General features: G+C 41.6%; 39 non-coding genes across 39 annotated transcripts; 8 read left to right on the top strand and 31 right to left on the bottom strand.

Annotated features, from left to right (window-relative positions):
• Positions 1-99: 99 nt before the first annotated feature.
• trnat-ugu (transfer RNA threonine (anticodon UGU)) lies at positions 100-173 on the bottom strand. Its single transcript has one exon. It is a non-coding gene; the product is annotated as a tRNA-Thr (tRNA).
• A 236-nt stretch (positions 174-409) lies between these two features.
• trnat-cgu (transfer RNA threonine (anticodon CGU)) lies at positions 410-483 on the bottom strand. The gene has a single exon. It is a non-coding gene; the product is annotated as a tRNA-Thr (tRNA).
• Positions 484-1,797: 1,314 nt separating this feature from the next.
• On the bottom strand, positions 1,798-1,871 carry trnat-agu (transfer RNA threonine (anticodon AGU)). The gene has a single exon. It is a non-coding gene; the product is annotated as a tRNA-Thr (tRNA).
• Positions 1,872-2,239: 368 nt separating this feature from the next.
• trnat-ugu (transfer RNA threonine (anticodon UGU)) lies at positions 2,240-2,313 on the bottom strand. The gene has a single exon. It is a non-coding gene; the product is annotated as a tRNA-Thr (tRNA).
• Positions 2,314-2,549: 236 nt separating this feature from the next.
• On the bottom strand, positions 2,550-2,623 carry trnat-cgu (transfer RNA threonine (anticodon CGU)). The gene has a single exon. It is a non-coding gene; the product is annotated as a tRNA-Thr (tRNA).
• Positions 2,624-3,937: 1,314 nt separating this feature from the next.
• trnat-agu (transfer RNA threonine (anticodon AGU)) lies at positions 3,938-4,011 on the bottom strand. Its single transcript has one exon. It is a non-coding gene; the product is annotated as a tRNA-Thr (tRNA).
• Positions 4,012-4,379: 368 nt separating this feature from the next.
• Positions 4,380-4,453, bottom strand: trnat-ugu (transfer RNA threonine (anticodon UGU)). The gene has a single exon. It is a non-coding gene; the product is annotated as a tRNA-Thr (tRNA).
• A 236-nt stretch (positions 4,454-4,689) lies between these two features.
• Positions 4,690-4,763, bottom strand: trnat-cgu (transfer RNA threonine (anticodon CGU)). Its single transcript has one exon. It is a non-coding gene; the product is annotated as a tRNA-Thr (tRNA).
• A 262-nt stretch (positions 4,764-5,025) lies between these two features.
• On the top strand, positions 5,026-5,098 carry trnar-ucg (transfer RNA arginine (anticodon UCG)). The gene has a single exon. It is a non-coding gene; the product is annotated as a tRNA-Arg (tRNA).
• Positions 5,099-6,046: 948 nt separating this feature from the next.
• Positions 6,047-6,120, bottom strand: trnat-ugu (transfer RNA threonine (anticodon UGU)). The gene has a single exon. It is a non-coding gene; the product is annotated as a tRNA-Thr (tRNA).
• Positions 6,121-6,356: 236 nt separating this feature from the next.
• trnat-cgu (transfer RNA threonine (anticodon CGU)) lies at positions 6,357-6,430 on the bottom strand. The gene has a single exon. It is a non-coding gene; the product is annotated as a tRNA-Thr (tRNA).
• A 262-nt stretch (positions 6,431-6,692) lies between these two features.
• trnar-ucg (transfer RNA arginine (anticodon UCG)) lies at positions 6,693-6,765 on the top strand. Its single transcript has one exon. It is a non-coding gene; the product is annotated as a tRNA-Arg (tRNA).
• Positions 6,766-7,744: 979 nt separating this feature from the next.
• On the bottom strand, positions 7,745-7,818 carry trnat-agu (transfer RNA threonine (anticodon AGU)). Its single transcript has one exon. It is a non-coding gene; the product is annotated as a tRNA-Thr (tRNA).
• Positions 7,819-8,186: 368 nt separating this feature from the next.
• Positions 8,187-8,260, bottom strand: trnat-ugu (transfer RNA threonine (anticodon UGU)). The gene has a single exon. It is a non-coding gene; the product is annotated as a tRNA-Thr (tRNA).
• A 236-nt stretch (positions 8,261-8,496) lies between these two features.
• On the bottom strand, positions 8,497-8,570 carry trnat-cgu (transfer RNA threonine (anticodon CGU)). Its single transcript has one exon. It is a non-coding gene; the product is annotated as a tRNA-Thr (tRNA).
• Positions 8,571-9,884: 1,314 nt separating this feature from the next.
• trnat-agu (transfer RNA threonine (anticodon AGU)) lies at positions 9,885-9,958 on the bottom strand. The gene has a single exon. It is a non-coding gene; the product is annotated as a tRNA-Thr (tRNA).
• Positions 9,959-10,326: 368 nt separating this feature from the next.
• trnat-ugu (transfer RNA threonine (anticodon UGU)) lies at positions 10,327-10,400 on the bottom strand. The gene has a single exon. It is a non-coding gene; the product is annotated as a tRNA-Thr (tRNA).
• A 236-nt stretch (positions 10,401-10,636) lies between these two features.
• trnat-cgu (transfer RNA threonine (anticodon CGU)) lies at positions 10,637-10,710 on the bottom strand. Its single transcript has one exon. It is a non-coding gene; the product is annotated as a tRNA-Thr (tRNA).
• A 262-nt stretch (positions 10,711-10,972) lies between these two features.
• Positions 10,973-11,045, top strand: trnar-ucg (transfer RNA arginine (anticodon UCG)). Its single transcript has one exon. It is a non-coding gene; the product is annotated as a tRNA-Arg (tRNA).
• A 948-nt stretch (positions 11,046-11,993) lies between these two features.
• trnat-ugu (transfer RNA threonine (anticodon UGU)) lies at positions 11,994-12,067 on the bottom strand. The gene has a single exon. It is a non-coding gene; the product is annotated as a tRNA-Thr (tRNA).
• Positions 12,068-12,303: 236 nt separating this feature from the next.
• trnat-cgu (transfer RNA threonine (anticodon CGU)) lies at positions 12,304-12,377 on the bottom strand. Its single transcript has one exon. It is a non-coding gene; the product is annotated as a tRNA-Thr (tRNA).
• Positions 12,378-12,639: 262 nt separating this feature from the next.
• trnar-ucg (transfer RNA arginine (anticodon UCG)) lies at positions 12,640-12,712 on the top strand. Its single transcript has one exon. It is a non-coding gene; the product is annotated as a tRNA-Arg (tRNA).
• A 977-nt stretch (positions 12,713-13,689) lies between these two features.
• Positions 13,690-13,763, bottom strand: trnat-agu (transfer RNA threonine (anticodon AGU)). The gene has a single exon. It is a non-coding gene; the product is annotated as a tRNA-Thr (tRNA).
• Positions 13,764-14,131: 368 nt separating this feature from the next.
• Positions 14,132-14,205, bottom strand: trnat-ugu (transfer RNA threonine (anticodon UGU)). Its single transcript has one exon. It is a non-coding gene; the product is annotated as a tRNA-Thr (tRNA).
• A 236-nt stretch (positions 14,206-14,441) lies between these two features.
• Positions 14,442-14,515, bottom strand: trnat-cgu (transfer RNA threonine (anticodon CGU)). The gene has a single exon. It is a non-coding gene; the product is annotated as a tRNA-Thr (tRNA).
• A 262-nt stretch (positions 14,516-14,777) lies between these two features.
• Positions 14,778-14,850, top strand: trnar-ucg (transfer RNA arginine (anticodon UCG)). Its single transcript has one exon. It is a non-coding gene; the product is annotated as a tRNA-Arg (tRNA).
• Positions 14,851-15,799: 949 nt separating this feature from the next.
• On the bottom strand, positions 15,800-15,873 carry trnat-agu (transfer RNA threonine (anticodon AGU)). The gene has a single exon. It is a non-coding gene; the product is annotated as a tRNA-Thr (tRNA).
• Positions 15,874-16,241: 368 nt separating this feature from the next.
• On the bottom strand, positions 16,242-16,315 carry trnat-ugu (transfer RNA threonine (anticodon UGU)). The gene has a single exon. It is a non-coding gene; the product is annotated as a tRNA-Thr (tRNA).
• Positions 16,316-16,550: 235 nt separating this feature from the next.
• Positions 16,551-16,624, bottom strand: trnat-cgu (transfer RNA threonine (anticodon CGU)). The gene has a single exon. It is a non-coding gene; the product is annotated as a tRNA-Thr (tRNA).
• Positions 16,625-16,886: 262 nt separating this feature from the next.
• trnar-ucg (transfer RNA arginine (anticodon UCG)) lies at positions 16,887-16,959 on the top strand. Its single transcript has one exon. It is a non-coding gene; the product is annotated as a tRNA-Arg (tRNA).
• Positions 16,960-17,939: 980 nt separating this feature from the next.
• On the bottom strand, positions 17,940-18,013 carry trnat-agu (transfer RNA threonine (anticodon AGU)). The gene has a single exon. It is a non-coding gene; the product is annotated as a tRNA-Thr (tRNA).
• A 368-nt stretch (positions 18,014-18,381) lies between these two features.
• Positions 18,382-18,455, bottom strand: trnat-ugu (transfer RNA threonine (anticodon UGU)). Its single transcript has one exon. It is a non-coding gene; the product is annotated as a tRNA-Thr (tRNA).
• A 236-nt stretch (positions 18,456-18,691) lies between these two features.
• trnat-cgu (transfer RNA threonine (anticodon CGU)) lies at positions 18,692-18,765 on the bottom strand. Its single transcript has one exon. It is a non-coding gene; the product is annotated as a tRNA-Thr (tRNA).
• Positions 18,766-19,027: 262 nt separating this feature from the next.
• On the top strand, positions 19,028-19,100 carry trnar-ucg (transfer RNA arginine (anticodon UCG)). The gene has a single exon. It is a non-coding gene; the product is annotated as a tRNA-Arg (tRNA).
• A 949-nt stretch (positions 19,101-20,049) lies between these two features.
• On the bottom strand, positions 20,050-20,123 carry trnat-agu (transfer RNA threonine (anticodon AGU)). Its single transcript has one exon. It is a non-coding gene; the product is annotated as a tRNA-Thr (tRNA).
• Positions 20,124-20,491: 368 nt separating this feature from the next.
• On the bottom strand, positions 20,492-20,565 carry trnat-ugu (transfer RNA threonine (anticodon UGU)). The gene has a single exon. It is a non-coding gene; the product is annotated as a tRNA-Thr (tRNA).
• Positions 20,566-20,800: 235 nt separating this feature from the next.
• Positions 20,801-20,874, bottom strand: trnat-cgu (transfer RNA threonine (anticodon CGU)). The gene has a single exon. It is a non-coding gene; the product is annotated as a tRNA-Thr (tRNA).
• A 262-nt stretch (positions 20,875-21,136) lies between these two features.
• trnar-ucg (transfer RNA arginine (anticodon UCG)) lies at positions 21,137-21,209 on the top strand. The gene has a single exon. It is a non-coding gene; the product is annotated as a tRNA-Arg (tRNA).
• A 978-nt stretch (positions 21,210-22,187) lies between these two features.
• trnat-agu (transfer RNA threonine (anticodon AGU)) lies at positions 22,188-22,261 on the bottom strand. The gene has a single exon. It is a non-coding gene; the product is annotated as a tRNA-Thr (tRNA).
• Positions 22,262-22,788: the final 527 nt, after the last annotated feature.

Raw genomic sequence — 22,788 nt, 5'->3', positions numbered from 1 at the left:
CTCTAATGGACTTGGATTAAAAGATTTAAGCGTGGGATTCCTTAGTGGTTAGCTAAGATGCATTGTTTGCATTTTCATACCAAAGAACACAATATCAAAAGGCACTGCTGGGATTTGAACCCAGGATCTCCTGTTTACAAGACAGGCACTTTGACCAACTAAGCTACAGCGCCAATGTTATTGACTTTTAGAACAAAATTTGAAAAAAAAATTCCAGCATAAAATGAATGGAATGTCAGTAGGCTATCTTTAAGGGAGCCTGCTCCACAAAAAAAACAACAACAGAAGAGCAAATATTGAGCTTGTGGTCTAATGAACTTGGATGAAAAGGATTAAGGATCAGAGTCCTTCGAAATTAGCTTAGCCTTCTTGTTGTTTACAAATTCGTACCAAAGAACCTACTGTAAAAAGGCACTGCTGGGATTTGAACCCAGAATCTCCTGTTTACGAGACAGGCACTTTGACCAACTAAGCTACAGTGCCAAGAGAAGCAATGTTTTAAAGCCCTGATGTGACAAAATATTCCACCATATTGACAAAATTCCGTCCCGCCCAGTTTTTTTTAAATATCCAATGTTCATCATGCAAATCTGCACCGATTCCCTGGGCGGCCTGAAAATGGCTTTTTAGTCTTGTGTAGAACTTAGTTTCTCCCGAAGTCGGACGGGCTTCCGGAAGAAGGTGAAGAGGGCATGGAAAAATATTGGCATGCTGCATTCCAATGTGCCTGTTCAGACGAAACCAGGACCACGTGGCCTAATGGATAAGACGTCTGACTTCGGATCCGAAGACTGAGGGTTCGAATCCCTTCGTGGTTGTAAGAGGACTGTTGATGGTTGTGAAAGGCAATACCTGACAATGTGCATTAGAATCTTCCCTTTTCAAAGCACAATTTCACGAAAACATATCAGATATGCTCAATGGGAAATTGGCACACTGCTCCTTGGAAACAGAATAAAAGGAAATTGCTAAGGCTGAGCAAAAGAATATGTCTGTTTGCCGTAACCCGACCGACCCGCTATGAAACTAGCCGACTGAAAAAAATATATCAGCAGTTTGTTGAAAACACGTCAAAATCTTTTTTTTTTCAATTATTTCGCCGACTCACTGACCGGTCATTCCTGAATCACCGTGTCGAATATTTTTATCACACTTGTAAACCTGACTTTCATCTCAAAGGACTGAAGACGCACCGCGTAACACATGTGGATCTTCCTTTTCAGTCCTCCACATGTGTCTGTAACAAAATAGAGCGCGCGTAGGAGTCTTCACATTGCCATTTACGAGTTGATTTGGCCTTGTCGGCGCCACTGACATGTCCATAGTAATGTCACGCTCTGTCGGGGTGTGAAATTTGACTTACGCAAATGCATTCTGGGATGCCGCATGTTCCCCCCGCTCGCCTTAGCTACCAAAATAAAGGATAGCGGCGTACAAAAGGTCGATTGAAATATCTTAAAATCGTGAGATTTAGTCTCCCGATCGGGTTGATAGAGACGTTTTTCGTCATTGACTGTTGAAGCCTGACCCCTGGTGGTCACTCCGACTCAAAAAATGACAAAATTGGGATCTTTTTTTTTGCCTTCAACGTAAAAAAAACAAGAATTTGCCTACCGTCCGACCCAGATGAAAAATGTTGACTCGGGTTACAGCAAACAGACAATTTATTTGGGGTAGCCTAATGTAGGATATGTGCCTTCAATAGACTTGAAATAAATATGTAGGTGTCGGATTCCTCCGTGGTTTGCCAAGAAATGTTGTAGCTTCCTTTTTCATAGGAAAGAGCACAATGTGTAAAGGCACTGCTGGGATTTGAACCCAGGATCTCCTGTTTACTAGACAGGCACTTTGACCAACTAAGCCACAGCGCCAATGTTGACACATTAACAAGCAAAATCTTGCGGAAAAAACAGCGTTAAAGCCAGTGAGCTATTTGAGGGAGCCTGCTCAATAAAAAACTAAACACAAAAGGCTCAATTTGAGCTTGTTGCCTCATGAACTTGGATCAAAAGATGTAGGGGACTGATTCCTTTGTTGTTGGCTAAGCCTTCCTATTCTTTGCAAATTTGTACCAAAGAACACAATGTAAAACGTTTACAAGACAGACACTTTGACCAACTAAGCTAAAATCAAGTAGCTGCTCTAATGGACTTGGATTAAAAGATTTAAGCGTGGGATTCCTTAGTGGTTAGCTAAGATGCATTGTTTGCATTTTCATACCAAAGAACACAATATCAAAAGGCACTGCTGGGATTTGAACCCAGGATCTCCTGTTTACAAGCCAGGCACTTTGACCAACTAAGCTACAGCGCCAATGTTATTGACTTTTAGAACAAAATTTGAAAAAAAAATTCCAGCATAAAATGAATGGAATGTCAGTAGGCTATCTTTAAGGGAGCCTGCTCCACAAAAAAAACAACAACAGAAGAGCAAATATTGAGCTTGTGGTCTAATGAACTTGGATGAAAAGGATTAAGGATCAGAGTCCTTCGAAATTAGCTTAGCCTTCTTGTTGTTTACAAATTCGTACCAAAGAACCTACTGTAAAAAGGCACTGCTGGGATTTGAACCCAGAATCTCCTGTTTACGAGACAGGCACTTTGACCAACTAAGCTACAGTGCCAAGAGAAGCAATGTTTTAAAGCCCTGATGTGACAAAATATTCCACCATATTGACAAAATTCCGTCCCGCCCAGTTTTTTTTAAATATCCAATGTTCATCATGCAAATCTGCACCGATTCCCTGGGCGGCCTGAAAATGGCTTTTTAGTCTTGTGTAGAACTTAGTTTCTCCCGAAGTCGGACGGGCTTCCGGAAGAAGGTGAAGAGGGCATGGAAAAATATTGGCATGCTGCATTCCAATGTGCCTGTTCAGACAAAACCAGGACCACGTGGCCTAATGGATAAGACGTCTGACTTCGGATCCGAAGACTGAGGGTTCGAATCCCTTCGTGGTTGTAAGAGGACTGTTGATGGTTGTGAAAGGCAATACCTGACAATGTGCATTAGAATCTTCCCTTTTCAAAGCACAATTTCACGAAAACATATCAGATATGCTCAATGGGAAATTGGCACACTGCTCCTTGGAAACAGAATAAAAGGAAATTGCTAAGGCTGAGCAAAAGAATATGTCTGTTTGCCGTAACCCGACCGACCCGCTATGAAACTAGCCGACTGAAAAAAATATATCAGCAGTTTGTTGAAAACACGTCAAAATCTTTTTTTTTTCAATTATTTCGCCGACTCACTGACCGGTCATTCCTGAATCACCGTGTCGAATATTTTTATCACACTTGTAAACCTGACTTTCATCTCAAAGGACTGAAGACGCACCGCGTAACACATGTGGATCTTCCTTTTCAGTCCTCCACATGTGTCTGTAACAAAATAGAGCGCGCGTAGGAGTCTTCACATTGCCATTTACGAGTTGATTTGGCCTTGTCGGCGCCACTGACATGTCCATAGTAATGTCACGCTCTGTCGGGGTGTGAAATTTGACTTACGCAAATGCATTCTGGGATGCCGCATGTTCCCCCCGCTCGCCTTAGCTACCAAAATAAAGGATAGCGGCGTACAAAAGGTCGATTGAAATATCTTAAAATCGTGAGATTTAGTCTCCCGATCGGGTTGATAGAGACGTTTTTCGTCATTGACTGTTGAAGCCTGACCCCTGGTGGTCACTCCGACTCAAAAAATGACAAAATTGGGATCTTTTTTTTTGCCTTCAACGTAAAAAAAACAAGAATTTGCCTACCGTCCGACCCAGATGAAAAATGTTGACTCGGGTTACAGCAAACAGACAATTTATTTGGGGTAGCCTAATGTAGGATATGTGCCTTCAATAGACTTGAAATAAATATGTAGGTGTCGGATTACTCCGTGGTTTGCCAAGAAATGTTGTAGCTTCCTTTTTCATAGGAAAGAGCACAATGTGTAAAGGCACTGCTGGGATTTGAACCCAGGATCTCCTGTTTACTAGACAGGCACTTTGACCAACTAAGCCACAGCGCCAATGTTGACACATTAACAAGCAAAATCTTGCGGAAAAAACAGCGTTAAAGCCAGTGAGCTATTTGAGGGAGCCTGCTCAATAAAAAACTAAACACAAAAGGCTCAATTTGAGCTTGTTGCCTCATGAACTTGGATCAAAAGATGTAGGGGACTGATTCCTTTGTTGTTGGCTAAGCCTTCCTATTCTTTGCAAATTTGTACCAAAGAACACAATGTAAAACGTTTACAAGACAGACACTTTGACCAACTAAGCTAAAATCAAGTAGCTGCTCTAATGGACTTGGATTAAAAGATTTAAGCGTGGGATTCCTTAGTGGTTAGCTAAGATGCATTGTTTGCATTTTCATACCAAAGAACACAATATCAAAAGGCACTGCTGGGATTTGAACCCAGGATCTCCTGTTTACAAGCCAGGCACTTTGACCAACTAAGCTACAGCGCCAATGTTATTGACTTTTAGAACAAAATTTGAAAAAAAAATTCCAGCATAAAATGAATGGAATGTCAGTAGGCTATCTTTAAGGGAGCCTGCTCCACAAAAAAAACAACAACAGAAGAGCAAATATTGAGCTTGTGGTCTAATGAACTTGGATGAAAAGGATTAAGGATCAGAGTCCTTCGAAATTAGCTTAGCCTTCTTGTTGTTTACAAATTCGTACCAAAGAACCTACTGTAAAAAGGCACTGCTGGGATTTGAACCCAGAATCTCCTGTTTACGAGACAGGCACTTTGACCAACTAAGCTACAGTGCCAAGAGAAGCAATGTTTTAAAGCCCTGATGTGACAAAATATTCCACCATATTGACAAAATTCCGTCCCGCCCAGTTTTTTTTAAATATCCAATGTTCATCATGCAAATCTGCACCGATTCCCTGGGCGGCCTGAAAATGGCTTTTTAGTCTTGTGTAGAACTTAGTTTCTCACGAAGTCAGACGGGCTTCCGGAAGAAGGTGAAGAGGGCATGGAAAAATATTGGCATGCTGCATTCCAATGTGCCTGTTCAGACAAAACCAGGACCACGTGGCCTAATGGATAAGGCGTCTGACTTCGGATCAGAAGACTGAGGGTTCGAATCCCTTCGTGGTTGTAAGAGGACTGTTGATGGTTGTGAAAGGCAATACCTGACAATGTGCATTTGAATCTTCCCTTTTCAAAGCACAATTTCACGAAAACATATCAGATATGCTCAATGGGAAATTGGCACACTGCTCCTTGGAAACAGAATAAAAGGAAATTGCTAAGGCTGAGCAAAAGAATATGTCTATTTGCCATAACCCAACCGACCCGCTATGAAACTAGCCGACTGAAAAAAATATATCAGCAGTTTGTTGAAAACACGTCAAAATCTTTTTTTTTCAATTATTTCGCCGACTCACTGACCGGTCATTCCTGAATCACCGTGTTGAATATTTTTATCACACTTGTAAACCTGACTTTCATCTCAAAGGACTGAAGACGCACCGCGTAACACATGTGGATCTTCCTTTTCAGTCCTCCACATGTGTCTGTAACAAAATAGAGCGCGCGTAGGAGTCTTCTCATTGCCATTTACGAGTTGATTTGGCCTTGTCGGCGCCACTGACATGTCCAATTTGACTTACGCAAATGCATTCTGGGATGCCGCATGTTCCCCCCGCTCGCCTTAGCTACCAAAATAAAGGATAGCGGCGTACAAAAGGTCGATTGAAATATCTTAAAATCGTGAGATTTAGTCTCCCGATCGGGTTGATAGAGACGTTTTTCGTCATTGACTGTTGAAGCCTGACCCCTGGTGGTCACTCCGACTCAAAAAATGACAAAATTGGGATCTTTTTTTTTGCCTTCAACGTAAAAAAAACAAGAATTTGCCTACCGTCCGACCCAGATGAAAAATTTTGACTCGGGTTACAGCAAACAGACAATTTATTTGGGGTAGCCTAATGTAGGATATGTGCCTTCAATAGACTTGAAATAAATATGTAGGTGTCGGATTCCTCCGTGGTTTGCCAAGAAATGTTGTAGCTTCCTTTTTCATAGGAAAGAGCACAATGTGTAAAGGCACTGCTGGGATTTGAACCCAGGATCTCCTGTTTACAAGACAGGCACTTTGACCAACTAAGCTACAGCGCCAATGTTATTGACTTTTAGAACAAAATTTGAAAAAAAAATTCCAGCATAAAATGAATGGAATGTCAGTAGGCTATCGTTAAGGGAGCCTGCTCCACACAAAAAACAACAACAGAAGAGCAAATATTGAGCTTGTGGTCTAATGAACTTGGATGAAAAGGATTAAGGATCAGAGTCCTTAGAAATTAGCTTAGCCTTCTTGTTGTTTACAAATTCGTACCAAAGAACCTACTGTAAAAAGGCACTGCTGGGATTTGAACCCAGAATCTCCTGTTTACGAGACAGGCACTTTGACCAACTAAGCTACAGTGCCAAGAGAAGCAATGTTTTAAAGCCCTGATGTGACAAAATATTCCACCATATTGACAAAATTCCGTCCCGCCCAGTTTTTTTTAAATATCCAATGTTCATCATGCAAATCTGCACCGATTCCCTGGGCGGCCTGAAAATGGCTTTTTAGTCTTGTGTAGAACTTAGTTTCTCCCGAAGTCGGACGGGCTTCCGGAAGAAGGTGAAGAGGGCATGGAAAAATATTGGCATGCTGCATTCCAATGTGCCTGTTCAGATGAAACCAGGACCACGTGGCCTAATGGATAAGGCGTCTGACTTCGGATCAGAAGACTGAGGGTTCGAATCCCTTCGTGGTTGTAAGAGGACTGTTGATGGTTGTGAAAGGCAATACCTGACAATGTGCATTAGAGTCTTCCCTTTTCAAAGCACAATTTCAAGAAAACATATCAGATATGCTCAATGGGAAATTGGCACACTGCTCCTTGGAAACAGAATAAAAGGAAATTGCTAAGGCTGAGCAAAAGAATATGTCTGTTTGCCGTAACCCGACCGACCCGCTATGAAACTAGCCGACTGAAAAAAATATATCAGCAGTTTGTTGAAAACACGTCAAAATCTTTTTTTTTTCAATTATTTCGCCGACTCACTGACCGGTCATTCCTGAATCACCGTGTCGAATATTTTTATCACACTTGTAAACCTGACTTTCATCTCAAAGGACTGAAGACGCACCGCGTAACACATGTGGATCTTCCTTTTCAGTCCTCCACATGTGTCTGTAACAAAATAGAGCGCGCGTAGGAGTCTTCACATTGCCATTTACGAGTTGATTTGGCCTTGTCGGCGCCACTGACATGTCCATAGTAATGTCACGCTCTGTCGGGGTGTGAAATTTGACTTACGCAAATGCATTCTGGGATGCCGCATGTTCCCCCCGCTCGCCTTAGCTACCAAAATAAAGGATAGCGGCGTACAAAAGGTCGATTGAAATATCTTAAAATCGTGAGATTTAGTCTCCCGATCGGGTTGATAGAGACGTTTTTCGTCATTGACTGTTGAAGCCTGACCCCTGGTGGTCACTCCGACTCAAAAAATGACAAAATTGGGATCTTTTTTTTTGCCTTCAACGTAAAAAAAACAAGAATTTGCCTACCGTCCGACCCAGATGAAAAATGTTGACTCGGGTTACAGCAAACAGACAATTTATTTGGGGTAGCCTAATGTAGGATATGTGCCTTCAATAGACTTGAAATAAATATGTAGGTGTCGGATTCCTCCGTGGTTTGCCAAGAAATGTTGTAGCTTCCTTTTTCATAGGAAAGAGCACAATGTGTAAAGGCACTGCTGGGATTTGAACCCAGGATCTCCTGTTTACTAGACAGGCACTTTGACCAACTAAGCCACAGCGCCAATGTTGACACATTAACAAGCAAAATCTTGCGGAAAAAACAGCGTTAAAGCCAGTGAGCTATTTGAGGGAGCCTGCTCAATAAAAAACTAAACACAAAAGGCTCAATTTGAGCTTGTTGCCTCATGAACTTGGATCAAAAGATGTAGGGGACTGATTCCTTTGTTGTTGGCTAAGCCTTCCTATTCTTTGCAAATTTGTACCAAAGAACACAATGTAAAACGTTTACAAGACAGACACTTTGACCAACTAAGCTAAAATCAAGTAGCTGCTCTAATGGACTTGGATTAAAAGATTTAAGCGTGGGATTCCTTAGTGGTTAGCTAAGATGCATTGTTTGCATTTTCATACCAAAGAACACAATATCAAAAGGCACTGCTGGGATTTGAACCCAGGATCTCCTGTTTACAAGACAGGCACTTTGACCAACTAAGCTACAGCGCCAATGTTATTGACTTTTAGAACAAAATTTGAAAAAAAAATTCCAGCATAAAATGAATGGAATGTCAGTAGGCTATCTTTAAGGGAGCCTGCTCCACAAAAAAAACAACAACAGAAGAGCAAATATTGAGCTTGTGGTCTAATGAACTTGGATGAAAAGGATTAAGGATCAGAGTCCTTCGAAATTAGCTTAGCCTTCTTGTTGTTTACAAATTCGTACCAAAGAACCTACTGTAAAAAGGCACTGCTGGGATTTGAACCCAGAATCTCCTGTTTACGAGACAGGCACTTTGACCAACTAAGCTACAGTGCCAAGAGAAGCAATGTTTTAAAGCCCTGATGTGACAAAATATTCCACCATATTGACAAAATTCCGTCCCGCCCAGTTTTTTTTAAATATCCAATGTTCATCATGCAAATCTGCACCGATTCCCTGGGCGGCCTGAAAATGGCTTTTTAGTCTTGTGTAGAACTTAGTTTCTCCCGAAGTCGGACGGGCTTCCGGAAGAAGGTGAAGAGGGCATGGAAAAATATTGGCATGCTGCATTCCAATGTGCCTGTTCAGACAAAACCAGGACCACGTGGCCTAATGGATAAGACGTCTGACTTCGGATCCGAAGACTGAGGGTTCGAATCCCTTCGTGGTTGTAAGAGGACTGTTGATGGTTGTGAAAGGCAATACCTGACAATGTGCATTAGAATCTTCCCTTTTCAAAGCACAATTTCACGAAAACATATCAGATATGCTCAATGGGAAATTGGCACACTGCTCCTTGGAAACAGAATAAAAGGAAATTGCTAAGGCTGAGCAAAAGAATATGTCTGTTTGCCGTAACCCGACCGACCCGCTATGAAACTAGCCGACTGAAAAAAATATATCAGCAGTTTGTTGAAAACACGTCAAAATCTTTTTTTTTTCAATTATTTCGCCGACTCACTGACCGGTCATTCCTGAATCACCGTGTCGAATATTTTTATCACACTTGTAAACCTGACTTTCATCTCAAAGGACTGAAGACGCACCGCGTAACACATGTGGATCTTCCTTTTCAGTCCTCCACATGTGTCTGTAACAAAATAGAGCGCGCGTAGGAGTCTTCACATTGCCATTTACGAGTTGATTTGGCCTTGTCGGCGCCACTGACATGTCCATAGTAATGTCACGCTCTGTCGGGGTGTGAAATTTGACTTACGCAAATGCATTCTGGGATGCCGCATGTTCCCCCCGCTCGCCTTAGCTACCAAAATAAAGGATAGCGGCGTACAAAAGGTCGATTGAAATATCTTAAAATCGTGAGATTTAGTCTCCCGATCGGGTTGATAGAGACGTTTTTCGTCATTGACTGTTGAAGCCTGACCCCTGGTGGTCACTCCGACTCAAAAAATGACAAAATTGGGATCTTTTTTTTTGCCTTCAACGTAAAAAAAACAAGAATTTGCCTACCGTCCGACCCAGATGAAAAATGTTGACTCGGGTTACAGCAAACAGACAATTTATTTGGGGTAGCCTAATGTAGGATATGTGCCTTCAATAGACTTGAAATAAATATGTAGGTGTCGGATTACTCCGTGGTTTGCCAAGAAATGTTGTAGCTTCCTTTTTCATAGGAAAGAGCACAATGTGTAAAGGCACTGCTGGGATTTGAACCCAGGATCTCCTGTTTACTAGACAGGCACTTTGACCAACTAAGCCACAGCGCCAATGTTGACACATTAACAAGCAAAATCTTGCGGAAAAAACAGCGTTAAAGCCAGTGAGCTATTTGAGGGAGCCTGCTCAATAAAAAACTAAACACAAAAGGCTCAATTTGAGCTTGTTGCCTCATGAACTTGGATCAAAAGATGTAGGGGACTGATTCCTTTGTTGTTGGCTAAGCCTTCCTATTCTTTGCAAATTTGTACCAAAGAACACAATGTAAAACGTTTACAAGACAGACACTTTGACCAACTAAGCTAAAATCAAGTAGCTGCTCTAATGGACTTGGATTAAAAGATTTAAGCGTGGGATTCCTTAGTGGTTAGCTAAGATGCATTGTTTGCATTTTCATACCAAAGAACACAATATCAAAAGGCACTGCTGGGATTTGAACCCAGGATCTCCTGTTTACAAGCCAGGCACTTTGACCAACTAAGCTACAGCGCCAATGTTATTGACTTTTAGAACAAAATTTGAAAAAAAAATTCCAGCATAAAATGAATGGAATGTCAGTAGGCTATCTTTAAGGGAGCCTGCTCCACAAAAAAAACAACAACAGAAGAGCAAATATTGAGCTTGTGGTCTAATGAACTTGGATGAAAAGGATTAAGGATCAGAGTCCTTCGAAATTAGCTTAGCCTTCTTGTTGTTTACAAATTCGTACCAAAGAACCTACTGTAAAAAGGCACTGCTGGGATTTGAACCCAGAATCTCCTGTTTACGAGACAGGCACTTTGACCAACTAAGCTACAGTGCCAAGAGAAGCAATGTTTTAAAGCCCTGATGTGACAAAATATTCCACCATATTGACAAAATTCCGTCCCGCCCAGTTTTTTTTAAATATCCAATGTTCATCATGCAAATCTGCACCGATTCCCTGGGCGGCCTGAAAATGGCTTTTTAGTCTTGTGTAGAACTTAGTTTCTCACGAAGTCAGACGGGCTTCCGGAAGAAGGTGAAGAGGGCATGGAAAAATATTGGCATGCTGCATTCCAATGTGCCTGTTCAGACAAAACCAGGACCACGTGGCCTAATGGATAAGGCGTCTGACTTCGGATCAGAAGACTGAGGGTTCGAATCCCTTCGTGGTTGTAAGAGGACTGTTGATGGTTGTGAAAGGCAATACCTGACAATGTGCATTTGAATCTTCCCTTTTCAAAGCACAATTTCACGAAAACATATCAGATATGCTCAATGGGAAATTGGCACACTGCTCCTTGGAAACAGAATAAAAGGAAATTGCTAAGGCTGAGCAAAAGAATATGTCTATTTGCCATAACCCAACCGACCCGCTATGAAACTAGCCGACTGAAAAAAATATATCAGCAGTTTGTTGAAAACACGTCAAAATCTTTTTTTTTCAATTATTTCGCCGACTCACTGACCGGTCATTCCTGAATCACCGTGTTGAATATTTTTATCACACTTGTAAACCTGACTTTCATCTCAAAGGACTGAAGACGCACCGCGTAACACATGTGGATCTTCCTTTTCAGTCCTCCACATGTGTCTGTAACAAAATAGAGCGCGCGTAGGAGTCTTCTCATTGCCATTTACGAGTTGATTTGGCCTTGTCGGCGCCACTGACATGTCCAATTTGACTTACGCAAATGCATTCTGGGATGCCGCATGTTCCCCCCGCTCGCCTTAGCTACCAAAATAAAGGATAGCGGCGTACAAAAGGTCGATTGAAATATCTTAAAATCGTGAGATTTAGTCTCCCGATCGGGTTGATAGAGACGTTTTTCGTCATTGACTGTTGAAGCCTGACCCCTGGTGGTCACTCCGACTCAAAAAATGACAAAATTGGGATCTTTTTTTTTGCCTTCAACGTAAAAAAAACAAGAATTTGCCTACCGTCCGACCCAGATGAAAAATTTTGACTCGGGTTACAGCAAACAGACAATTTATTTGGGGTAGCCTAATGTAGGATATGTGCCTTCAATAGACTTGAAATAAATATGTAGGTGTCGGATTCCTCCGTGGTTTGCCAAGAAATGTTGTAGCTTCCTTTTTCATAGGAAAGAGCACAATGTGTAAAGGCACTGCTGGGATTTGAACCCAGGATCTCCTGTTTACAAGACAGGCACTTTGACCAACTAAGCTACAGCGCCAATGTTATTGACTTTTAGAACAAAATTTGAAAAAAAAATTCCAGCATAAAATGAATGGAATGTCAGTAGGCTATCGTTAAGGGAGCCTGCTCCACACAAAAAACAACAACAGAAGAGCAAATATTGAGCTTGTGGTCTAATGAACTTGGATGAAAAGGATTAAGGATCAGAGTCCTTAGAAATTAGCTTAGCCTTCTTGTTGTTTACAAATTCGTACCAAAGAACCTACTGTAAAAAGGCACTGCTGGGATTTGAACCCAGAATCTCCTGTTTACGAGACAGGCACTTTGACCAACTAAGCTACAGTGCCAAGAGAAGCAATGTTTTAAAGCCCTGATGTGACAAAATATTCCACCATATTGACAAAATTCCGTCCCGCCCAGTTTTTTTTAAATATCCAATGTTCATCATGCAAATCTGCACCGATTCCCTGGGCGGCCTGAAAATGGCTTTTTAGTCTTGTGTAGAACTTAGTTTCTCCCGAAGTCGGACGGGCTTCCGGAAGAAGGTGAAGAGGGCATGGAAAAATATTGGCATGCTGCATTCCAATGTGCCTGTTCAGATGAAACCAGGACCACGTGGCCTAATGGATAAGGCGTCTGACTTCGGATCAGAAGACTGAGGGTTCGAATCCCTTCGTGGTTGTAAGAGGACTGTTGATGGTTGTGAAAGGCAATACCTGACAATGTGCATTAGAGTCTTCCCTTTTCAAAGCACAATTTCAAGAAAACATATCAGATATGCTCAATGGGAAATTGGCACACTGCTCCTTGGAAACAGAATAAAAGGAAATTGCTAAGGCTGAGCAAAAGAATATGTCTGTTTGCCGTAACCCGACCGACCCGCTATGAAACTAGCCGACTGAAAAAAATAACAGCAGTTTGTTGAAAACACTTCAAAATCTTTTTTTTTTCAATTATTTCGCCGACTCACTGACCGGTCATTCCTGAATCACCGTGTCGAATATTTTTATCACACTTGTAAACCTGACTTTCATCTCAAAGGACTGAAGACGCACCGCATAACACATGTGGATCTTCCTTTTCAGTCCTCCACATGTGTCTGTAACAAAATAGAGCGCGCGTAGGAGTCTTCTCATTGCCATTTACGAGTTGATTTGGCCTTGTCGGCGCCACTGACATGTCCATAGTAATGTCACGCTCTGTCGGGGTGTGAAATTTGACTTACGCAAATGCATTCTGGGATGCCGCATGTTCCCCCCGCTCGCCTTAGCTACCAAAATAAAGGATAGCGGCGTACAAAAGGTCGATTGAAATATCTTAAAATCGTGAGATTTAGTCCCCCGATCGGGTTGATAGAGACGTTTTTCGTCATTGACTGTTGAAGCCTGATCCCTGGTGGTCACTCCGACTCAAAAAATGACAAAATTGGGATCTTTTTTTTTGCCTTCAACGTAAAAAAAACGAGAATTTGCCTACCGTCCGACCCAGATGAAAAATGTTGACTCGGGTTACAGCAAACAGACAATTTATTTGGGGTAGCCTAATGTAGGATATGTGCCTTCAATAGACTTGAAATAAATATGTAGGTGTCGGATTCCTCCGTGGTTTGCCAAGAAATGTTGTAGCTTCCTTTTTCATAGGAAAGAGCACAATGTGTAAAGGCACTGCTGGGATTTGAACCCAGGATCTCCTGTTTACTAGACAGGCACTTTGACCAACTAAGCCACAGCGCCAATGTTGACACATTAACAAGCAAAATTTTGCGGAAAAAACAGCGTTAAAGCCAGTGAGCTATTTGAGGGAGCCTGCTCAATAAAAAACTAAACACAAAAGGCTCAATTTGAGCTTGTTGCCTCATGAACTTGGATCAAAAGATGTAGGGGACTGATTCCTTCGTTGTTGGCTAAGCCTTCCTATTCTTTGCAAATTTGTACCAAAGAACACAATGTAAAACGTTTACAAGACAGACACTTTGACCAACTAAGCTAAAATCAAGTAGCTGCTCTAATGGACTTGGATTAAAAGATTTAAGCGTGGGATTCCTTAGTGGTTAGCTAAGATGCATTGTTTGCATTTTCATACCAAAGAACACAATATCAAAAGGCACTGCTGGGATTTGAACCCAGGATCTCCTGTTTACAAGACAGGCACTTTGACCAACTAAGCTACAGCGCCAATGTTATTGACTTTTAGAACAAAATTTGAAAAAAAAATTCCAGCATAAAATGAATGGAATGTCAGTAGGCTATCGTTAAGGGAGCCTGCTCCACAAAAAAAACAACAACAGAAGAGCAAATATTGAGCTTGTGGTCTAATGAACTTGGATGAAAAGGATTAAGGATCAGAGTCCTTCGAAATTAGCTTAGCCTTCTTGTTGTTTACAAATTCGTACCAAAGAACCTACTGTAAAAAGGCACTGCTGGGATTTGAACCCAGAATCTCCTGTTTACGAGACAGGCACTTTGACCATCTAAGCTACAGTGCCAAGAGAAGCAATGTTTTAAAGCCCTGATGTGACAAAATATTCCACCATATTGACAAAATTCCGTCCCGCCCAGTTTTTTTTAAATATCCAATGTTCATCATGCAAATCTGCACCGATTCCCTGGGCGGCCTGAAAATGGCTTTTTAGTCTTGTGTAGAACTTAGTTTCTCCCGAAGTCGGACGGGCTTCCGGAAGAAGGTGAAGAGGGCATGGAAAAATATTGGCATACTGCATTCCAATGTGCCTGTTCAGATGAAACTAGGACCACGTGGCCTAATGGATAAGGCGTCTGACTTCGGATCAGAAGACTGAGGGTTCGAATCCCTTCGTGGTTGTAAGAGGACTGTTGATGGTTGTGAAAGGCAATACCTGACAAAGTGCATTTGAATCTTCCCTTTTCAAAGCACAATTTCAAGAAAACATATCAGATATGCTCAATGGGAAATTGGCACACTGCTCCTTGGAAACAGAATAAAAGGAAATTGCTAAGGCTGAGCAAAAGAATATGTCTGTTTGCCGTAACCCGACCGACCCGCTATGAAACTAGCCGACTGAAAAAAATATATCAGCAGTTTGTTGAAAACACGTCAAAATCTTTTTTTTTTCAATTATTTCGCCGACTCACTGACCGGTCATTCCTGAATCACCGTGTCGAATATTTTTATCACACTTGTAAACCTGACTTTCATCTCAAAGGACTGAAGACGCACCGCGTAACACATGTGGATCTTCCTTTTCAGTCCTCCACATGTGTCTGTAACAAAATAGAGCGCGCGTAGGAGTCTTCTCATTGCCATTTACGAGTTGATTTGGCCTTGTCGGCGCCACTGACATGTCCAATTTGACTTACGCAAATGCATTCTGGGATGCCGCATGTTCCCCCCGCTCGCCTTAGCTACCAAAATAAAGGATAGCGGCGTACAAAAGGTCGATTGAAATATCTTAAAATCGTGAGATTTAGTCTCCCGATCGGGTTGATAGAGACGTTTTTCGTCATTGACTGTTGAAGCCTGACCCCTGGTGGTCACTCCGACTCAAAAAATGACAAAATTGGGATCTTTTTTTTTGCCTTCAACGTAAAAAAAACGAGAATTTGCCTACCGTCCGACCCAGATGAAAAATGTTGACTCGGGTTACAGCAAACAGACAATTTATTTGGGGTAGCCTAATGTAGGATATGTGCCTTCAATAGACTTGAAATAAATATGTAGGTGTCGGATTCCTCCGTGGTTTGCCAAGAAATGTTGTAGCTTCCTTTTTCATAGGAAAGAGCACAATGTGTAAAGGCACTGCTGGGATTTGAACCCAGGATCTCCTGTTTACTAGACAGGCACTTTGACCAACTAAGCCACAGCGCCAATGTTGACACATTAACAAGCAAAATCTTGCGGAAAAAACAGCGTTAAAGCCAGTGAGCTATTTGAGGGAGCCTGCTCAATAAAAAACTAAACACAAAAGGCTCAATTTGAGCTTGTTGCCTCATGAACTTGGATCAAAAGATGTAGGGGACTGATTCCTTCGTTGTTGGCTAAGCCTTCCTATTCTTTGCAAATTTGTACCAAAGAACACAATGTAAAACGTTTACAAGACAGACACTTTGACCAACTAAGCTAAAATCAAGTAGCTGCTCTAATGGACTTGGATTAAAAGATTTAAGCGTGGGATTCCTTAGTGGTTAGCTAAGATGCATTGTTTGCATTTTCATACCAAAGAACACAATATCAAAAGGCACTGCTGGGATTTGAACCCAGGATCTCCTGTTTACAAGACAGGCACTTTGACCAACTAAGCTACAGCGCTAATGTTATTGACTTTAGAACAAAATTTGAAAAAAAAATTCCAGCATAAAATGAATGGAATGTCAGTAGGCTATCGTTAAGGGAGCCTGCTCCACAAAAAAAACAACAACAGAAGAGCAAATATTGAGCTTCTGGTCTAATGAACTTGGATGAAAAGGATTAAGGATCAGAGTCCTTCGAAATTAGCTTAGCCTTCTTGTTGTTTACAAATTCGTAATAAAGAACCTACTGTAAAAAGGCACTGCTGGGATTTGAACCCAGAATCTCCTGTTTACGAGACAGGCACTTTGACCAACTAAGCTACAGTGCCAAGAGAAGCAATGTTTTAAAGCCCTGATGTGACAAAATATTCCACCATATTGACAAAATTCCGTCCCGCCCAGTTTTTTTTAAATATCCAATGTTCATCATGCAAATCTGCACCGATTCCCTGGGCGGCCTGAAAATGGCTTTTTAGTCTTGTGTAGAACTTAGTTTCTCCCGAAGTCGGACGGGCTTCCGGAAGAAGGTGAAGAGGGCATGGAAAAATATTGGCATGCTGCATTCCAATGTGCCTGTTCAGACGAAACCAGGACCACGTGGCCTAATGGATAAGGCGTCTGACTTCGGATCAGAAGACTGAGGGTTCGAATCCCTTCGTGGTTGTAAGAGGACTGTTGATGGTTGTGAAAGGCAATACCTGACAAAGTGCATTTGAATCTTCCCTTTTCAAAGCACAATTTCAAGAAAACATATCAGATATGCTCAATGGGAAATTGGCACACTGCTCCCTTGGAAACAGAATAAAAGGAAATTGCTAAGGCTGAGCAAAAGAATATGTCTGTTTGCCGTAACCCGACCGACCCGCTATGAAACTAGCCGACTGAAAAAAAAATATCAGCAGTTTGTTGAAAATACGTCAAAATCTTTTATTTTTCAATTATTTCGCCGACTCACTGACCGGTCATTCCTGAATCACCGTGTCGAATATTTTTATCACACTTGTAAACCTGACTTTCATCTCAAAGGACTGAAGACGCACCGCATAACACATGTGGATCTTCCTTTTCAGTCCTCCACATGTGTCTGTAACAAAATAGAGCGCGCGTAGGAGTCTTCTCATTGCCATTTACGAGTTGATTTGGCCTTGTCGGCGCCACTGACATGTCCATAGTAATGTCACGCTCTGTCGGGGTGTGAAATTTGACTTACGCAAATGCATTCTGGGATGCCGCATGTTCCCCCCGCTCGCCTTAGCTACCAAAATAAAGGATAGCGGCGTACAAAAGGTCGATTGAAATATCTTAAAATCGTGAGATTTAGTCCCCCGATCGGGTTGATAGAGACGTTTTTCGTCATTGACTGTTGAAGCCTGATCCCTGGTGGTCACTCCGACTCAAAAAATGACAAAATTGGGATCTTTTTTTTTGCCTTCAACGTAAAAAAAACGAGAATTTGCCTACCGTCCGACCCAGATGAAAAATGTTGACTCGGGTTACAGCAAACAGACAATTTATTTGGGGTAGCCTAATGTAGGATATGTGCCTTCAATAGACTTGAAATAAATATGTAGGTGTCGGATTCCTCCGTGGTTTGCCAAGAAATGTTGTAGCTTCCTTTTTCATAGGAAAGAGCACAATGTGTAAAGGCACTGCTGGGATTTGAACCCAGGATCTCCTGTTTACTAGACAGGCACTTTGACCAACTAAGCCACAGCGCCAATGTTGACACATTAACAAGCAAAATTTTGCGGAAAAAACAGCGTTAAAGCCAGTGAGCTATTTGAGGGAGCCTGCTCAATAAAAAACTAAACACAAAAGGCTCAATTTGAGCTTGTTGCCTCATGAACTTGGATCAAAAGATGTAGGGGACTGATTCCTTCGTTGTTGGCTAAGCCTTCCTATTCTTTGCAAATTTGTACCAAAGAACACAATGTAAAACGTTTACAAGACAGACACTTTGACCAACTAAGCTAAAATCAAGTAGCTGCTCTAATGGACTTGGATTAAAAGATTTAAGCGTGGGATTCCTTAGTGGTTAGCTAAGATGCATTGTTTGCATTTTCATACCAAAGAACACAATATCAAAAGGCACTGCTGGGATTTGAACCCAGGATCTCCTGTTTACAAGACAGGCACTTTGACCAACTAAGCTACAGCGCCAATGTTATTGACTTTTAGAACAAAATTTGAAAAAAAAATTCCAGCATAAAATGAATGGAATGTCAGTAGGCTATCGTTAAGGGAGCCTGCTCCACAAAAAAAACAACAACAGAAGAGCAAATATTGAGCTTGTGGTCTAATGAACTTGGATGAAAAGGATTAAGGATCAGAGTCCTTCGAAATTAGCTTAGCCTTCTTGTTGTTTACAAATTCGTACCAAAGAACCTACTGTAAAAAGGCACTGCTGGGATTTGAACCCAGAATCTCCTGTTTACGAGACAGGCACTTTGACCATCTAAGCTACAGTGCCAAGAGAAGCAATGTTTTAAAGCCCTGATGTGACAAAATATTCCACCATATTGACAAAATTCCGTCCCGCCCAGTTTTTTTTAAATATCCAATGTTCATCATGCAAATCTGCACCGATTCCCTGGGCGGCCTGAAAATGGCTTTTTAGTCTTGTGTAGAACTTAGTTTCTCCCGAAGTCGGACGGGCTTCCGGAAGAAGGTGAAGAGGGCATGGAAAAATATTGGCATACTGCATTCCAATGTGCCTGTTCAGATGAAACTAGGACCACGTGGCCTAATGGATAAGGCGTCTGACTTCGGATCAGAAGACTGAGGGTTCGAATCCCTTTGTGGTTGTAAGAGGACTGTTGATGGTTGTGAAAGGCAATACCTGACAAAGTGCATTTGAATCTTCCCTTTTCAAAGCACAATTTCAAGAAAACATATCAGATATGCTCAATGGGAAATTGGCACACTGCTCCTTGGAAACAGAATAAAAGGAAATTGCTAAGGCTGAGCAAAAGAATATGTCTGTTTGCCGTAACCCGACCGACCCGCTATGAAACTAGCCGACTGAAAAAAATATATCAGCAGTTTGTTGAAAACACGTCAAAATCTTTTTTTTTTCAATTATTTCGCCGACTCACTGACCGGTCATTCCTGAATCACCGTGTCGAATATTTTTATCACACTTGTAAACCTGACTTTCATCTCAAAGGACTGAAGACGCACCGCGTAACACATGTGGATCTTCCTTTTCAGTCCTCCACATGTGTCTGTAACAAAATAGAGCGCGCGTAGGAGTCTTCTCATTGCCATTTACGAGTTGATTTGGCCTTGTCGGCGCCACTGACATGTCCAATTTGACTTACGCAAATGCATTCTGGGATGCCGCATGTTCCCCCCGCTCGCCTTAGCTACCAAAATAAAGGATAGCGGCGTACAAAAGGTCGATTGAAATATCTTAAAATCGTGAGATTTAGTCTCCCGATCGGGTTGATAGAGACGTTTTTCGTCATTGACTGTTGAAGCCTGACCCCTGGTGGTCACTCCGACTCAAAAAATGACAAAATTGGGATCTTTTTTTTTGCCTTCAACGTAAAAAAAACGAGAATTTGCCTACCGTCCGACCCAGATGAAAAATGTTGACTCGGGTTACAGCAAACAGACAATTTATTTGGGGTAGCCTAATGTAGGATATGTGCCTTCAATAGACTTGAAATAAATATGTAGGTGTCGGATTCCTCCGTGGTTTGCCAAGAAATGTTGTAGCTTCCTTTTTCATAGGAAAGAGCACAATGTGTAAAGGCACTGCTGGGATTTGAACCCAGGATCTCCTGTTTACTAGACAGGCACTTTGACCAACTAAGCCACAGCGCCAATGTTGACACATTAACAAGCAAAATCTTGCGGAAAAAACAGCGTTAAAGCCAGTGAGCTATTTGAGGGAGCCTGCTCAATAAAAAACTAAACACAAAAGGCTCAATTTGAGCTTGTTGCCTCATGAACTTGGATCAAAAGATGTAGGGGACTGATTCCTTCGTTGTTGGCTAAGCCTTCCTATTCTTTGCAAATTTGTACCAAAGAACACAATGTAAAACGTTTACAAGACAGACACTTTGACCAACTAAGCTAAAATCAAGTAGCTGCTCTAATGGACTTGGATTAAAAGATTTAAGCGTGGGATTCCTTAGTGGTTAGCTAAGATGCATTGTTTGCATTTTCATACCAAAGAACACAATATCAAAAGGCACTGCTGGGATTTGAACCCAGGATCTCCTGTTTACAAGACAGGCACTTTGACCAACTAAGCTACAGCACTAATGTTATTGACTTTAGAACAAAATTTGAAAAAAAAATTCCAGCATAAAATGAATGGAATGTCAGTAGGCTATCGTTAAGGGAGCCTGCTCCACAAAAAAAACAACAACAGAAGAGCAAATATTGAGCTTCTGGTCTAATGAACTTGGATGAAAAGGATTAAGGATCAGAGTCCTTCGAAATTAGCTTAGCCTTCTTGTTGTTTACAAATTCGTAATAAAGAACCTACTGTAAAAAGGCACTGCTGGGATTTGAACCCAGAATCTCCTGTTTACGAGACAGGCACTTTGACCAACTAAGCTACAGTGCCAAGAGAAGCAATGTTTTAAAGCCCTGATGTGACAAAATATTCCACCATATTGACAAAATTCCGTCCCGCCCAGTTTTTTTTAAATATCCAATGTTCATCATGCAAATCTGCACCGATTCCCTGGGCGGCCTGAAAATGGCTTTTTAGTCTTGTGTAGAACTTAGTTTCTCCCGAAGTCGGACGGGCTTCCGGAAGAAGGTGAAGAGGGCATGGAAAAATATTGGCATGCTGCATTCCAATGTGCCTGTTCAGACGAAACCAGGACCACGTGGCCTAATGGATAAGGCGTCTGACTTCGGATCAGAAGACTGAGGGTTCGAATCCCTTCGTGGTTGTAAGAGGACTGTTGATGGTTGTGAAAGGCAATACCTGACAAAGTGCATTTGAATCTTCCCTTTTCAAAGCACAATTTCAAGAAAACATATCAGATATGCTCAATGGGAAATTGGCACACTGCTCCCTTGGAAACAGAATAAAAGGAAATTGCTAAGGCTGAGCAAAAGAATATGTCTGTTTGCCGTAACCCGACCGACCCGCTATGAAACTAGCCGACTGAAAAAAAAATATCAGCAGTTTGTTGAAAATACGTCAAAATCTTTTATTTTTCAATTATTTCGCCGACTCACTGACCGGTCATTCCTGAATCACCGTGTCGAATATTTTTATCACACTTGTAAACCTGACTTTCATCTCAAAGGACTGAAGACGCACCGCGTAACACATGTGGATCTTCCTTTTCAGTCCTCCACATGTGTCTGTAACAAAATAGAGCGCGCGTAGGAGTCTTCTCATTGCCATTTACGAGTTGATTTGGCCTTGTCGGCGCCACTGACATGTCCATAGTAATGTTACGCTCTGTCAGGGTGTGAAATTTGACTTACGCAAATGCATTCTGGGATGCCGCATGTTCCCCCCGCTCGCCTTAGCTACCAAAATAAAGGATAGCGGCGTACAAAAGGTCGATTGAAATATCTTAAAATCGTGAGATTTAGTCTCCCGATCGGGTTGATAGAGACGTTTTTCGTCATTGACTGTTGAAGCCTGACCCCTGGTGGTCACTCCGACTCAAAAAATGACAAAATTGGGATCTTTTTTTTTGCCTTCAACGTAAAAAAAACAAGAATTTGCCTACCGTCCGACCCAGATGAAAAATGTTGACTCGGGTTACAGCAAACAGACAATTTATTTGGGGTAGCCTAATGTAGGATATGTGCCTTCAATAGACTTGAAATAAATATGTAGGTGTCGGATTCCTCCGTGGTTTGCCAAGAAATGTTGTAGCTTCCTTTTTCATAGGAAAGAGCACAATGTAAAGGCACTGCTGGGATTTGAACCCAGGATCTCCTGTTTACTAGACAGGCACTTTGACCAACTAAGCCACAGCGCCAATGTTGACACATTTACAAGCAAAATTTTGCAGGAAAAACAGCGTTAAAGCCAGTGAGCTATTTGAGGGAGCCTGCTCAATAAAAAACTAAACACAAAAGGCTCAATTTGAGCTTGTTGCCTCATGAACTTGGATCAAAAGATGTAGGGGACTGATTCCTTCGTTGTTGGCTAAGCCTTCCTATTCTTTACAAATTTGTACCAAAGAACACAATGTAAAACGTTTACAAGACAGACACTTTGACCAACTAAGCTAAAATCAAGTAGCTGCTCTAATGGACTTGGATTAAAAGATTTAAGCGTGGGATTCCTTAGTGGTTAGCTAAGATGCATTGTTTGCATTTTCATACCAAAGAACACAATATCAAAAGGCACTGCTGGGTTGCTGGGATGTAAAACATTTACAAGACAGACACTTTGACCAACTAAGCTACAGTTTCTAGTCCATAGTCCAGCCTACTAGAAACAAACGCATTAATTTACCTTTCCAAGTCTATTTTAGACACTATGTTTATGATCCTGACAATG

The sequence above is a fragment of the Eucyclogobius newberryi genome, unplaced genomic scaffold (assembly GCF_026437365.1).
Source record: "Eucyclogobius newberryi isolate DKJ021-1_F unplaced genomic scaffold, fEucNew1.0.hap1 SCAF_58, whole genome shotgun sequence".
Lineage (NCBI taxonomy): Eukaryota > Metazoa > Chordata > Actinopteri > Gobiiformes > Gobiidae > Eucyclogobius > Eucyclogobius newberryi.
Note: the sequence above shows the minus strand (reverse complement) of the source record. Positions and strands in the feature narration are given on the sequence as shown.